The sequence below is a fragment of the Haemaphysalis longicornis genome, unplaced genomic scaffold (assembly GCF_048455015.1).
Source record: "Haemaphysalis longicornis isolate Haplotype H1 unplaced genomic scaffold, Haemaphysalis longicornis Haplotype H1 scaffold_12, whole genome shotgun sequence".
Taxonomy (NCBI): Eukaryota; Metazoa; Arthropoda; class Arachnida; order Ixodida; family Ixodidae; genus Haemaphysalis; species Haemaphysalis longicornis.
This window is the reverse complement of record NW_027526225.1, coordinates 26,472,296-26,485,108: the sequence shown is the minus strand read 5'-3', so window position 1 is coordinate 26,485,108 and position 12,813 is coordinate 26,472,296. Positions and strand designations below refer to the sequence as shown.

Below are 12,813 nucleotides of genomic sequence, written 5' to 3'. Positions count from 1 at the left end.
AACAGCTTCATTTTTAACAAACACTCGCCGTTCAATATCACATTGTTGGCTTATTAGTCTGTCATCTGATCTCGCATTGAGTACGCTTCAGGGGTCTTGGACCCGCATACAAAAAAAGAGATTGGCAATCTCAAGTAAATTTAAAGACAAGATTTTTCAAAGACAAGTAAATTTAAAGACAATACGGAGTTTTACTTAAAACCCTGTCAAAGACACGATTCAATTACCGTACTCATGCAGGATAATGGAATTCTAACGCTGGAATCTCAAAGAACAAACAACATAATAAAAGTTTCTGCCAATCTTTGGAACCGCAAACTGCGCCTTGACCCATCAATATATCTTACCCCTGTTTCCTTCCTTTCAGCCAGGTAATACCCTCATTCTAAATTTACTCCCTTATGGACCCACACAAACACCTATAAATATCGATTTCTTTACCTGCGAACAATGTGTTACTGCCACAGTCTCCCTTCCACAGTGTTTACTTCGCCACATCTGCTTGCATCAATAGATGAGCTTTTTCACATGTAGTAATATTTATGTTTGTCATTTTTGTGTATTTCTTAGATGGAGGTTGTATTTTTGCATTTGGTCGATATGCTATAATCATCTTCGCACGCCTGGTTTGGCATAACTAGGTCTTGCAGTATTGCCTCAGTAAAAAATAAATAAAATTTCCCGGTGAGTTTTTCTGCATTTGCCTGTCTTCCCGACTGAAGCATAGCCCTGATCACGGGCTGCAGTACGTAGAAATAAATAAATCAGCCCTAGGACAACCAAATACTGGAAGAAGTTGCTCACCTTTCGGATACCTTCATCTCCTTACCTGCGCTGTGAAAACTTTGTGTCTCTAACAAGTTAATGCGTGTGCTTAAACCCCTCTCGTGCAGGTGTTGCCGCTTTAAAAGAAAGACGTTTACTTGGTAGGGAGTTTTTTAAGAGCACACGAAGCAAAAAAAAAAAAAAAAAAAGAAGTGCGGCCCGAAGCATTGAGCAATCCCTGAATAACTTTTGTTATGGATGTTGCACGCTGTACAATACCCATTCTTCCATGATTGATCTGACACGAGAAAAAGATCCGTTGTTAAGCATGTTGCGAACATGTGCGAAATATTATGCAACAGAAAATGAGTAAGTCGCCTTGTCTATACGCCCACAAATATTCTTTTGCGCCTACCTATTCTAATGCCCTTGTATTCTAAGTCACACTCGGGAACTAAAGGTATTAACTATTCTGTAGCCGTGGATAATTTATATTTGATTTTTATTCCAATCTGTCAGGGCGCTTCAGCGCCCTTTATTTTACAAGAGGGTAAGAGTTGATCAAGCAAAGTGTCAAACAGAGCTCACTTGTCCTCGCAATTCGGGCTTCGCCTTTGCTCAGACCTGTATCTACTGGTATCACAAACCTCGTCTTCTATGTAGCTTGTCGAGGTCTGTCCGGGAAGTTGCCCCCGGTTTCCAAGTCGTACTGGCGCGAAGCTTTCGCACTGAGCGACGGCCGCAGACCTCGAACAAGTTTTTATTGAAAGCAGCCCAGGTTGTATTGTACGCTTCGTTATTTCAAAACAACAATTTTGCGGCGTCGGCCAAGGAAAAGGTGACGTTGTTGAGCTTGGTACCATCATCCCATCGGTTGTGCCTGTTTGCCAGTTCGTACGATGCCGGTCAGTCCGCGACATCATTTTCGTCGGTGCGCCAGATAGTGCTGCGCAAGTGCACCGTAATAGGTGACAGATGGAGGGGATGATGGTTCCCGGTCTCGATCGGTGACACGCTAAATTGTGGGGTGTAGCTGCCTATTTCGCAACTTAAGGATGTGGTACTGGGGTTTTGGCAACCTCCGCAAACTGAAATGAGGTTCGTGTGAGCGTTAGATACAGGGATACCTCGGCAAACCTAGACGCCACAAACTCGCACTCACTAAAAAATATACCTTAGCTCTCATGCACTCACTCACACTCACGGTCACTACTCGCACTCACTCGCGCTCACCTTCACCCCTCGCACTCACTTGCGATGACGCTCACCACTCGCCGTCTTCACTCTCCACTAACTTGCGCTCACGCTCGCCGCTCATCGCCACACGCTTTCACAACTCGTACTCCCTCACGCTCACCTTCCACACTCGCACTCACTCGCGCTCCCATTCACCCCTCGCACACACTTGTGCTCACGCTCACCACCCCCATTCACCTCTCACACTCACTCTCACTCATCACTCGCATTTGCAACTCAGACCCACGCGCACTCGCGCTCGCCACTCGCATCCCCCTCACACGCACTCGCACTAGCGTTCACCACTCCAATCCCCTGCTTACACTCAACTCACGATCGTCCCAAATACTTATTCACATTTCGGCTGATTTTGCTTTATAGGGCGCAGCCCATTGGCGGCCGTCTCTGGGCTGAGCCGCGTAATCGACGTAAACGGGTGAACGATGGCAAGACCAACGAGTGAAAAAAAACAGCGAACGATGAAAGAAAGGAAAGTAGGAGAGTGTCGCGACATTGGGAGGGGAGGGCGGTTCGTCATGGCGCCGCGAGCCCCCGCTCTCCGAAAGTGTGTGGTGGTGGGGAGGGGCAGTTTGCTGTTCCCACACGAGCCGCTCGACGGCGTGATGCTTGGCTGACCCAACGTGTCATCCTGCCATAGAACTGCTGAGGCCTTTCTAAGAAATTAATGAAGCTAAAAAACTGAATTCGCTCCGGTAAACTTCATTTGTGGGCGCTCCTTTTACTGGAGTCAAACTATCAGCGCTCCCTCACTTCAGTGGTTACCGTACTCCTTCCGTTCCGGGTAATCGCAGTGGTGAGGCACATGGAACTGCGACAATATACATCGTCAGGAATGTTCCTGAAACGCCAAATAACCTTTAGAAATGATTTAACCAACAGCAAGAGGTGGTCGCAGTTTTAAACGGCACAGCCAAAACACCCCTTCTAGAGTCATTTTATTAGAGGCCATGCAGAGCATGTCTTAACCTAGGTTGGGTCCACCACCGTAGGGCAACAAACCCCGGAACTTCGATAATATTAAGCGGAGACTTCAACGCCCCACACTCTTTATCGGACTAAGAGGAAGGGTTCGAGAGAGGAGTACAGCTTCATGACATGTTCACGAACATAACTTTTCTTTGCTGAACAACTGCGTCATACCTGCCATTCATTCAACTCGTTCTCAAGCTCCGGAGCTTACGTGGTGGCCTTGTCTCCTGGAACCCCTCCAGGAATCCGGAGCCAGACGCTTGGGCTAGCTACCACTCCCTAATTTTGATTGGGCTGCACACGAAGAAGTCACAAAAACGTCGTCGCCAGATCAGGATTTTTCACTGGAATAAAGTCCGCTATGATGAACAAACTTGTTCACCAGCTGCTGATAACCTGATTTCTATGCAGCAGTCCGTACTCACAGACTGCGCTATACATAACACACGGAACGAGAATCAGCCTAAGCCTGATATGCACCTTCTTAAACTCTGGTCAGAGCGCCGCCGAGCAAACATTTTTTATAATCGTCACCCGAATCAATTCTACGCCCGTGTCATGGCAAACCATATCGGGGCACAAGCACGACGCTACCAGAACCAGTTGTCGCGTCGGCGGTGGCATGACTGCTGCGCCTGCCTTGGCTCTGGCACTGGATACAAGGCTGATGGCGGGTATTCCAAGCCATGGAGGGGAGTGGCGATAAGCTAGCACTCGCCTGGGTCTCAACATCAGCCCAGAGGAGTCCGCGGACAGAGCGGCCGTGAGTTTTTTTCCAAACCACCAACAACCTCCGGCCGCCCCTTTGCTGAGGAGGTACTGGACGTCCCTGGTATAACCGAATTGTTTACGATGGCCGAGCTCATCGCAGCCATTCAACAATCACAAGCGCGGTCTTCTGCAGGGTACGATAAAATCTCGTATTAGCTGTTCAAAAATTAATGAAGCTAAAAAACTGAATTCGCTCCGGTAAACTTCATTTGTGGGCGCTCCTTTTACTGGAGTCAAACTATGAGCGCTCCCTCACTTCAAAGGCAGGCCTCGGACGCGCTGCTCGATTCGTTGAATGATCACTGGGCGAAAGGCTCAATTTACCCAAGTAAAAGCACTTCGTGGTTGTGTCTCTCCCCAAATCGGGGAAACCACCCACGGGTAATAATGTACTAGGACGCATTTATTGAAACCTACAATATGCAAGGTATAGGAGTGAAGAGTGGCCTCTAGATTATCCTGGTGGCTTCAGCACAACAGGAAATGCTACGCAGCTCAGACTGCCTTCAAACCTAACCTCGGTACAGACGATGGCCTGTGTATTCTGGCTGACGATACATTGCATGTTTCACCCCGCAGCCACCTTCCTGCGCAGTGTGCTGGCCACCGATATTTCGAAGGCTTATGACAACGTGGCCGAAAGGACAATACTCAGAAAGATGGAGTCTTTGGGGATTCCACTTCAGGTAACCAAAGTACTACACTGCTCCTTGTGCTCAATGACACTTTCAGAACGAGTGAATGGGAAGCCTGTCGGCCGGTTCACATCGAACCGTGGGGTACCGCATAGTTCCGTGCTAGCACCTCTACTTTTAAACATCGCAACTGCACACTTTGCATAGAAGCTACAAGTCATCTCTTTTGTGCGATTTATCATGTACGCATACGATGTAACCCTGTGGCCCACAAATCGAGACCTCGGCTTGCATTGTCGTCATCTCCAGCAAGTCCTGGACATTTTTTATGCCTTTGGGCAGTCAGCTGGTTTAGAAATTTCAGCTGAGAAGTCTTGCTACGTACTAGTGATAAAAAAGGCAGCGATGTAGTTAGCCTCCGTGGCTAACTTTCAACCTAAAATTGGTTCAGTTACCATACCAGCCAAAGATGAGCTGCAGGTGCCCAGACCTCTGATCCAGCAGTCGGGTTCTGGTGTCCATTGGCTCCGAAAGGCACTCAAATACTCTTCGACAACCTTGCACTTGATCGCCGGATTGCAACGCGGAGAGGAGAATCCCGCACGGACGTGGCTGGATGACTACTTTAACAGGCACTGTTTCATAGACTTCCCGTGCAACAATAAGCGAAACTTGAGGCTGTTAACAGAGAGGCCATGTGTCAGTCTCTAGCATCAATGGCAAAGTATTATAGAAATAATTTTCTTTATTACCCAAGCCAGAAAAAGTTCTAATTGTTCTATTTCTGTTTGAATGCAGGCCCAGAAAAGAAGTATGGGTAGAACAGGGACCGTTGCTGAGAAATAAGGAACCACTGGCCTTCGTGTTTTTTACGAGCAAACACCGTACAACAAGTTGCTTCTATGGATGGCCAAAACATGGGCGCACGAACGATCCTATAAATTTGCATGGGCCAGGAATTGCAAGGTTCTTGTCAAAAAGAAGCAGTGTGACGACATCATTCACATAAAGTCTGGTGATGACCGACAAAAGATAGTCTGAACACAGACGTAAAAAAAATTACACCATCTCCCCGAAGGGAACTATGTGGTGATGCAAAGCAGAAGCGGCGTCGCGTTGCCGAACGCCATCTGGATCCGCTGCTCGGCGTCGAGGTTTGCGTTCTGCATCTAGAGCTCTCCTCTGCGCAGCCTTGTGTTCAGAGGTGCTCGCGGTTCTGGGAGTGAGCTGGCTGGCGTTGGTTGAAGGTGTGCCAGCCAGTTCGCTGACAGAATTGTTGACGTCCATTCAGTTCATCGGACAAGCAGCAACTGAGGGAGCGGCGCGCGGAGAGGAGGAGAGGAGGAGCAGCGCGCGCGCTACCGCACAGCGGGCGGGGAGAGGGGGAGAGGTGAAGAGCGCTGTTATGGCACAGCTGGTGGGGAGAGGGGCAAGCTGCGGACGGACGCCGATGGACATAGCCCCGAGCAAGAGATGCTTTGCATCTAAAAAATTGGCCGCCATCCTGCCTTATGAAAGTGGACATCCAGCAAAGCTGTTCTAAACCACTACAAATGGTGATGTAGGAGGCTATGAAACGTTCCTTAACGTCTGGGCTTCCTTGTCGCTTGCTCTCGGCTAGCTTCACTGGATAAGGGTACAGAGTAACCGCCCTCTTTTCTGTTATTGTTCCTTGCCGCTGCCACGATCATTGGGAGTTCACATTACGTGACATTTGTTTACTCTGTGACGGTTGATGGGCCATTTTGTAGTTTAGACGTTTTGTTTGGTCACCTGTGGTAGCCTTACCTTGTCTTTCCTAGTCTGCGGCTGCGCGGAACTGACGTCGTTGCGAATGCCCATCAAAGATAACGCGTGTAAGAGCATTTCAGCATCAAAAGTGTGTCCAAAGATGCAGTTGTGCTGCATCTTTGGAAGTCTTGTTAACAAACAACCTGGTCGAAGGTACTAGGCCGTATATGCGGCAATCTAGCAGCACTGATAAACACCAAAATGGCCGCTGTTGCTGACTTACGTGCCTGTGGTACACTAATAATTTATCTAAGCTCGCCCTCTCTTGCGGCAAATGCTGTACCCTTCCTAGCTTGACGCATGCACTCAGCGTCTTGGGCAAGAACTGTTCTATTTAGTGGCACTATGCCTGCCCAGCTTTAAAAGATAATCTGCAAACATAACCTTGACCAGGAGCACATGGGCAGGGTCCCATTGTTCACAGGCGCTTTATCATCCGTGATGTAGTTTCAATGCTTGTTTTCTGGTTTCCTTCAACGAATTATGACCGCCATGCTTGAACGTGAACATCTTTGAGATAACTTTGTATGGCTCTGTATGGTTGGGTTATACTTAAGGAAGAGGCAGATACCAAGGGCGTTTATTGCAAGCGGTCCCAACGTTTCGGGGTCTACTCCGCTCCTTGGTTAGGGGTGACTGTGTAAAACCAGAAGCAGCAGTTATATAAGGTTTATTTCCGGATTAATTTTGACCCAGTTGGTCGAAATTAATCCGGAACTGTCCCTTACGGCGCGCCTCATAGCCTGCGCTGCGTCGGCGCGTTAAACCCAGCAATCACTCAATCTATATAAGGTGTCTTTTTTTTTCTTTTTTTTACTTCTATCTTGCCCTTGCGCGTCTGAGGCCGTGGGCGTAGTTACGGGAAGGGCTTTTAGGGACCTGTTCAGGCCTGCCCGAGTCCCTTATATCTGCCAGGACTCGGGGAGCACTCTTCGTGAGTAATTGGTTTCAGTGCGAATCACCTTCTCCTCGTCGAAGTCAATCCTGTGGTCAGCTTTCTTCCCAGTGTTTGGCCAATGCAATGAGCTGAATAACGGACTTGCGAACGTCGTTTTTTATGCTTTCGGGGGCGTTCTGGGATGTTCCTGGTCTCGCCGAGTAACTTGCGGGGCATTGTGCTCAAGCAATTTTATAGACGACCCCTTGTGCTTTTCCTTTTGGCGGACGCTATTTCATGCGGGAGGAGGAGGAACAGGAGCAAACCTTTATAGACAGTGAAGTCGAGGGGGATCGTGCGCGGGGTCCTCAGTCCAGCACTCCGTTGGTGCGGCCTGCCGTCTTCGCCCTTTCTGCGTCCCAAAGCTCCTTACTAAGGTCTGAGCTGCTAAACTGAATCTCCAACTGCTTGTGAGTTGCATTAGGAATTGGATCAAGGTCTGGGTTTGGTTGGCATGCCTAACCTCATGATATAACCTAGCTGGGCTGCCTCAGTGTCTCCACAGGGGTTGTATAATGTGGGGTGGATGGTGTGTAGCCGCGTGGTGTGGAAGTGTGTTAGCTTGAAACAGTGCTAAGGTGACTTGTTCTTTTGTTAGCTGGTTGGCCGCCGGCGGGAAGGTGCGTCATGTGAGCATTTATTTTGGGTGATGTCGTTGTATCGGATGAGTAAGTGACTGGTACTCTAATCATCCTCTTGCTGTGCCCGGCGACCACTTCCTCGGGCGCGAGCATGCGCCACTTGATTGCCGCGAAGAGACGAGTGGCCAGGCGTCCAAACAATCTTGATTGTTCTCTTGGGGTATTTTGCTTTGTAACTCGTGCGGCTACATTGAAAATTATCCGAGCCGTGTACGTTCGACTCGCCGCTTGCGACTTCGTAATGATGATCGTGGCTTGGGTCTGCGTTATGGCTAGTGCGAGCGCCAATTCTGTTTCGAGGACGGTGGACTTACGAAGGGTGACACCTGCAATGAGACAAGTGGCGGTGGCGACGACCGCTGTTTTGGAGTTTGCACGCGGGTAGTACGCCGCGTCGTGCAGACTGTCGTGCTCGAGTCGCGGAATTGTCTTTCGATGGCTAGCACCCTGCCCGTTCTTCTTCCTTCGTGGTGCGGGGGCTCATTTTTCTTGGCCGTCGGGGAACGTTAAGCTTGGATCTTATTTCCCGGGGTATTTCTACCGCAGTATCTGTTTCCATTGGAGACTCGTACCATAGGTTCGTGAGTGCTTGGCGTCCTGTGGGCGTAGTACTTAGTGGCGCTTTTCGGCGCTCAGGTGCGCCTTCGTAAGTTCGTCTAGGGTGTTATGTACTCCTAGCGCCATCGGGCAACCGCTAAAAGTGTTAGTCGGAAGTACGATGGCTTGTTTGTATGCCTTGCGTATGATGGTGTCGATATTCCGGCGTTGTGTTGCCAGGCGGGCGCCGTAGGAAGCGACGTACGTTATTCTCGAAATAATGGAGGCTTGGACTAGACGAAGCATGTCCTGTTCCTTCATGCGATGTTTTTGGCGGGCAATACGGTGTCCCGTCCTGAAGGTTTGGGAGGTGGACGAGTCCAGACCTTTTATTATTTTGGTTTTATCGCAATATGCCTGATATATCATGCTGAGTATTTCAATGGTGGGAGTGGTTTGGCTTGTGGTCCCATGCAACGTGATATACATGTCCATGGTTGTACCTCAGTGGAGTTGTTGCATGCAAAGCTTCAATTTCTCAGACGCGCAGGTGAGAACAGGCCCTTAGGCGTAGGCCTACACTACGTCAGTAGCCTGTTGGAGGTGGTCCTGCATGGTTCCTGTCGACTCTTTGCTTACCCATATAGTGACATCATCGGCGCAAAGGTCCGGCTTGATATCCGGGATTTGGTTCAACTTTTTCGCAACTTTACAAGGACTACATTGAAAAGTATGCAAAGAGCATTGCGTCTTGCGACGTACACGTACTTTCGCATGTCAAGGGGTCGGATCGGAGGTCACCCCCCATGATGACAGCTTGACGGTGTGTAATAAGGTCGTGAACATATCCGTACATTTTTTCGCCACACCCGAGATGACTGAAGCTCGTTAGCATAGCCGCATGAGCCATGTTGTCAAAGGCCCCCTTGAGGTCTAACGGGAGGACAGCCTTAAGCGTGGTCTTAGTGGTTGAGTGGGAAATGTCGGTTTTCGGTTGTAGTGGGATGTCTTGGTTAAAAGGGGCGGACAAAACCCCACCATTGTATAAGCGCGTTTTCATTATTGCGACAGTAGCGTACCGCGTTGGTTAGTCGAATTGGGCGAATGCGACGCGTTTGCGTTTACATGCATGCCGATTGGTGACTACGGCCGCACTGGGTCATATCTGGCAGTTGTGGGGTCGTATTTCCAGCGTTACCAGTGTGCGGTAGCCGGCAAGTTGCTTGTGTGCGTTTTGGCGTCTATCGCGGCTCAAGCGAAACCTACGACTCGTTCCCCGATTCACCCGATCAACTACGACGATCACTGAGCTAAATGTGTACAGTGCTCACGGATTGAAACGCGACACTGCGAGCGCGTGGCCTGTGGTACGTGCAGCGCCGCCCGTGGACGCCCGTGGAAGCTAGGTGTTGCATTGTGGTATACCACGAGGGTGAGAGCGTTTTAACCGTAGGCGGGCTGCTTCCGGTTGCCAAATTAGCGGGGCTGTGGTTCTCCGCAGCAACAGCGGTGCGCTGGAAGCCTGGAGCGCGTTTGTGCGCCGGTGGTAGCCGTATGGCGCAGCCACTTTCGCGACATCGTCTGCTCGGGCGCTCTTCTTACGCGTGCCCTTCCGATGCGAGACAGATAATGTGCATGTAATGCTCGGTCACGCTTATCTGAATAAAACGAGCGTCTGCACGAAGGAACAGCCAAGTTTATTCCATGATATAAACTAAAAAAAGAGGAGAGCCGACGAAGTACTATATAATGCGCCGCACCACACGTGAACGTGCCTGCGAAGGCTTCTTTCCTTTTTAAGATGCGGAGCATCTCTTGCTCTGGGGTATGCCCCGCGGCTTCGGCGTCCGCACTCACACTACGCATGCGCAACTCTCCTCCTTCCCGCTCTCCAACAGCTGCGCGTTACTCTCTCCAATTCTCTCCTACCACCTGCTTGCGCTTCTTCTGCCTTCTCGCTTTTGCTCTCGCGGCGCATTCGCTACTCTCCTCCTCTAGTCTCCTCTCCTTCAAGTGTGAATATAAAGCGGGTAGAGCGCTGCGTGTGTTCAGTGCAGAGCTTGCTTCGGTTGACTTCGTTGATGCGTCCGATGAAGTGTGATGGAAGCAACAGTCCCGTCAGTGAGTGGGCTGAAGCAAGCACGCGTCAGCATCAGCCCAAACACTAATAGCAACGTTACGTCCACTCAAGACAAAGCTGCGAAGCGAAGGGCACGCGACGCTGAACTCAAACGCTTGAAGCGAGCGGCGGACCCTGAACTCCGTCAGCGCGAAGCAGCTTCGAAGCGTCAACGTCAAGCAGCGGATCCTGAGCTTCGGCAACGTCAAGCAGCGTCGGTTCGAGAACGTCGACTGGCGGTACCGGAACTTTGACAACGTGAAGTGGAACGATAACGTACGAAGCGAGCGGCAGAACCGAACCTTCGAGAACGGGAAGCCGTTTGTAAACGTCCACAACGTCTACATTCCCATCGGGGGTTCCGTTGCGCTCCGTTATGTTAGTAGTTGGGTTTGGGGGAAATGTAGGTGAACCCCGCGATGCTCCGCATTCTACTCAGGGTTCCCCTCGGGAAGATGAGGTAATTTTTTAGTTTACATCCTGGAATAAAGTTTGCTGTTCCTTCGTACAGAAGTTTTCTTTTATTGAGATGAGCGTGGCTGTGCATTACATGAACATACTGTGCCGTATTGGAAGGGCACTCGTAGCAAGAGCGCGCGCACACGATGTCGCAAAATCAGCTACGCCCATAGCCGGGCTACTACCGTCGGCGCCCAAACGTGTTCCAGCGCTCCAGGCTCGCAGCGCCCCGCTGTCACTGCGGGGAACCACACTCCCGCTCATTGGCAAACGGAAGCGATAAGCCTACGGTCAACGCTCGCGGTATACCACAATGCAACACCTAGCTTCCACGGGCGTCCACGGGCGGCGCTGCATGTACCCGGGCCACGCGCTCGCAGTGTCGCGTTTCAATCCGTGAGCACTGTACATTCCGCACGTCGTTCACGAGAAATAGATACAGCAGGCAATCGTGAATCGTTCACTGCCCTCGGAAACGTTCTGCGAACAAGCCGGACGCGCCTGCCGGCACGGCCCACAAAGCGGCTCGAACCGGCGCAGACCACGGTAGCAACAGCTTGTTGGCACAACCTGATCGCGAAAAAGAAGTCCCACATGCCAGGAAGTGGATGCTAGTGGGGCGAAAAATTGTGGTAGGGATTGTTATCAGCGCTGATTTTACAAGCGGCGATCATATATCTGCCGCGATGCTTAGCCCGGCCGCGGAGGATCGAGACCCGGCACCGCGGTGCGCGGTTCGGCGAGCGGCCTAAAGATGGCGCTACCTGCGCGGAAGAATCAAAACAGGACGCGGCAAATGTCTTGGTCGCCGATCTCTCAAACGGCAATTATTGCGTAAATAAAGTTCCAGCTACGAGAAGGGGGATGATAGTGTGGCGAAAAGTTGCGTTAAGGATTGTCATCCGCAGTTGTACAGGAAGCGGCGATCACGTATCCGACACGATGCTAAGCCTGAAGTCCCCAACACCCGAGCCGACCCGAGAAATGCGATGCGACTACTGCTACGCGCGTTCGGGAAGTCGCATTTTCGTTCTCGAACTACCCTGGTTTAGTGCATCGAATGCGACGCGTCCCCCAAGCGAATGTCCTGCTTACATGCGACGCAATTCCGTATAGGCGGTATTCAATGAAAAGTTTATCGGGCGATTTATCCGCCTGGCAACACTGAAAACCGCCATGTCGGTGGCCACCGTGCCAGGGCATGCTCTTTGCGCCCGCATCTCAAGGAAAAAGAAAACACCAGCGTACATCGTCTGCTACGTTTCAGCCCGATTATCGGTAATGGCGTCAACAGTCAATATTAATCGCACTCACATTAAGTGGCGGTGCTCTACCTACCCTCGAGCACTTCGAATCCACGGAGGATGAAACCGCGACTGCGCACGGCGCGTAAGTCCGACGCTGCAGTTGGCTGCCGCCGTGGATGTCGGCGCAAGTGCACCCGCACCACATCTACGACTTTATGTCATGGTAAGGGCGCTCTAATACGTGGTTGAGTACAAAAACCGAATAATTTCTTTGGAGAAATGGTTCACGCGCACACCAATTTAGCGCTGGCTTTCTCGTGCACTAAATGTTTCCCACTCAGCAAGACAACTCACGTCTGACGTTAGACCGCGGCGGCTGGCAATCAGGTGATCTGCGGCGGCTACTTCATACGCGCGTGGCGATAGGTAGATCGTGCTGTGCTGCACTCAACAGCACTTGGCGTCGAGGTATTACTTTGCGTTCAGTGGGCAACAGTTTGGAAATGATGCAGTTCCTGCTGTCAAGCGGACCACTGCGCTCACGTTCAAACCTTTGCGCCCCGACCGAGTCGCACTCGCTCGTAGGTGTGCGCGGAGGCTGGGGTTAAATTGCGGATAAGGTTGTCACACTCTTGTCACACTCATGAGCGGAATCATGACACCGTTTTGGGGGGGGGGGGTGTAG

General features: G+C 50.8%; 1 long non-coding RNA gene across 1 annotated transcript in view; it reads right to left on the bottom strand.

The window, feature by feature from the left end:
* Positions 1 to 938, bottom strand: part of LOC144161899 (uncharacterized) — a 64,255-nt gene extending 63,317 nt beyond the window's left edge. The window contains exon 1 of the long non-coding RNA XR_013320523.1: positions 805 to 938. This is a non-coding gene — a long non-coding RNA (uncharacterized LOC144161899). The remainder of the gene's footprint in view (positions 1 to 804) is intronic.
* Between the last annotated feature and the right edge of the window lie 11,875 nt (positions 939 to 12,813).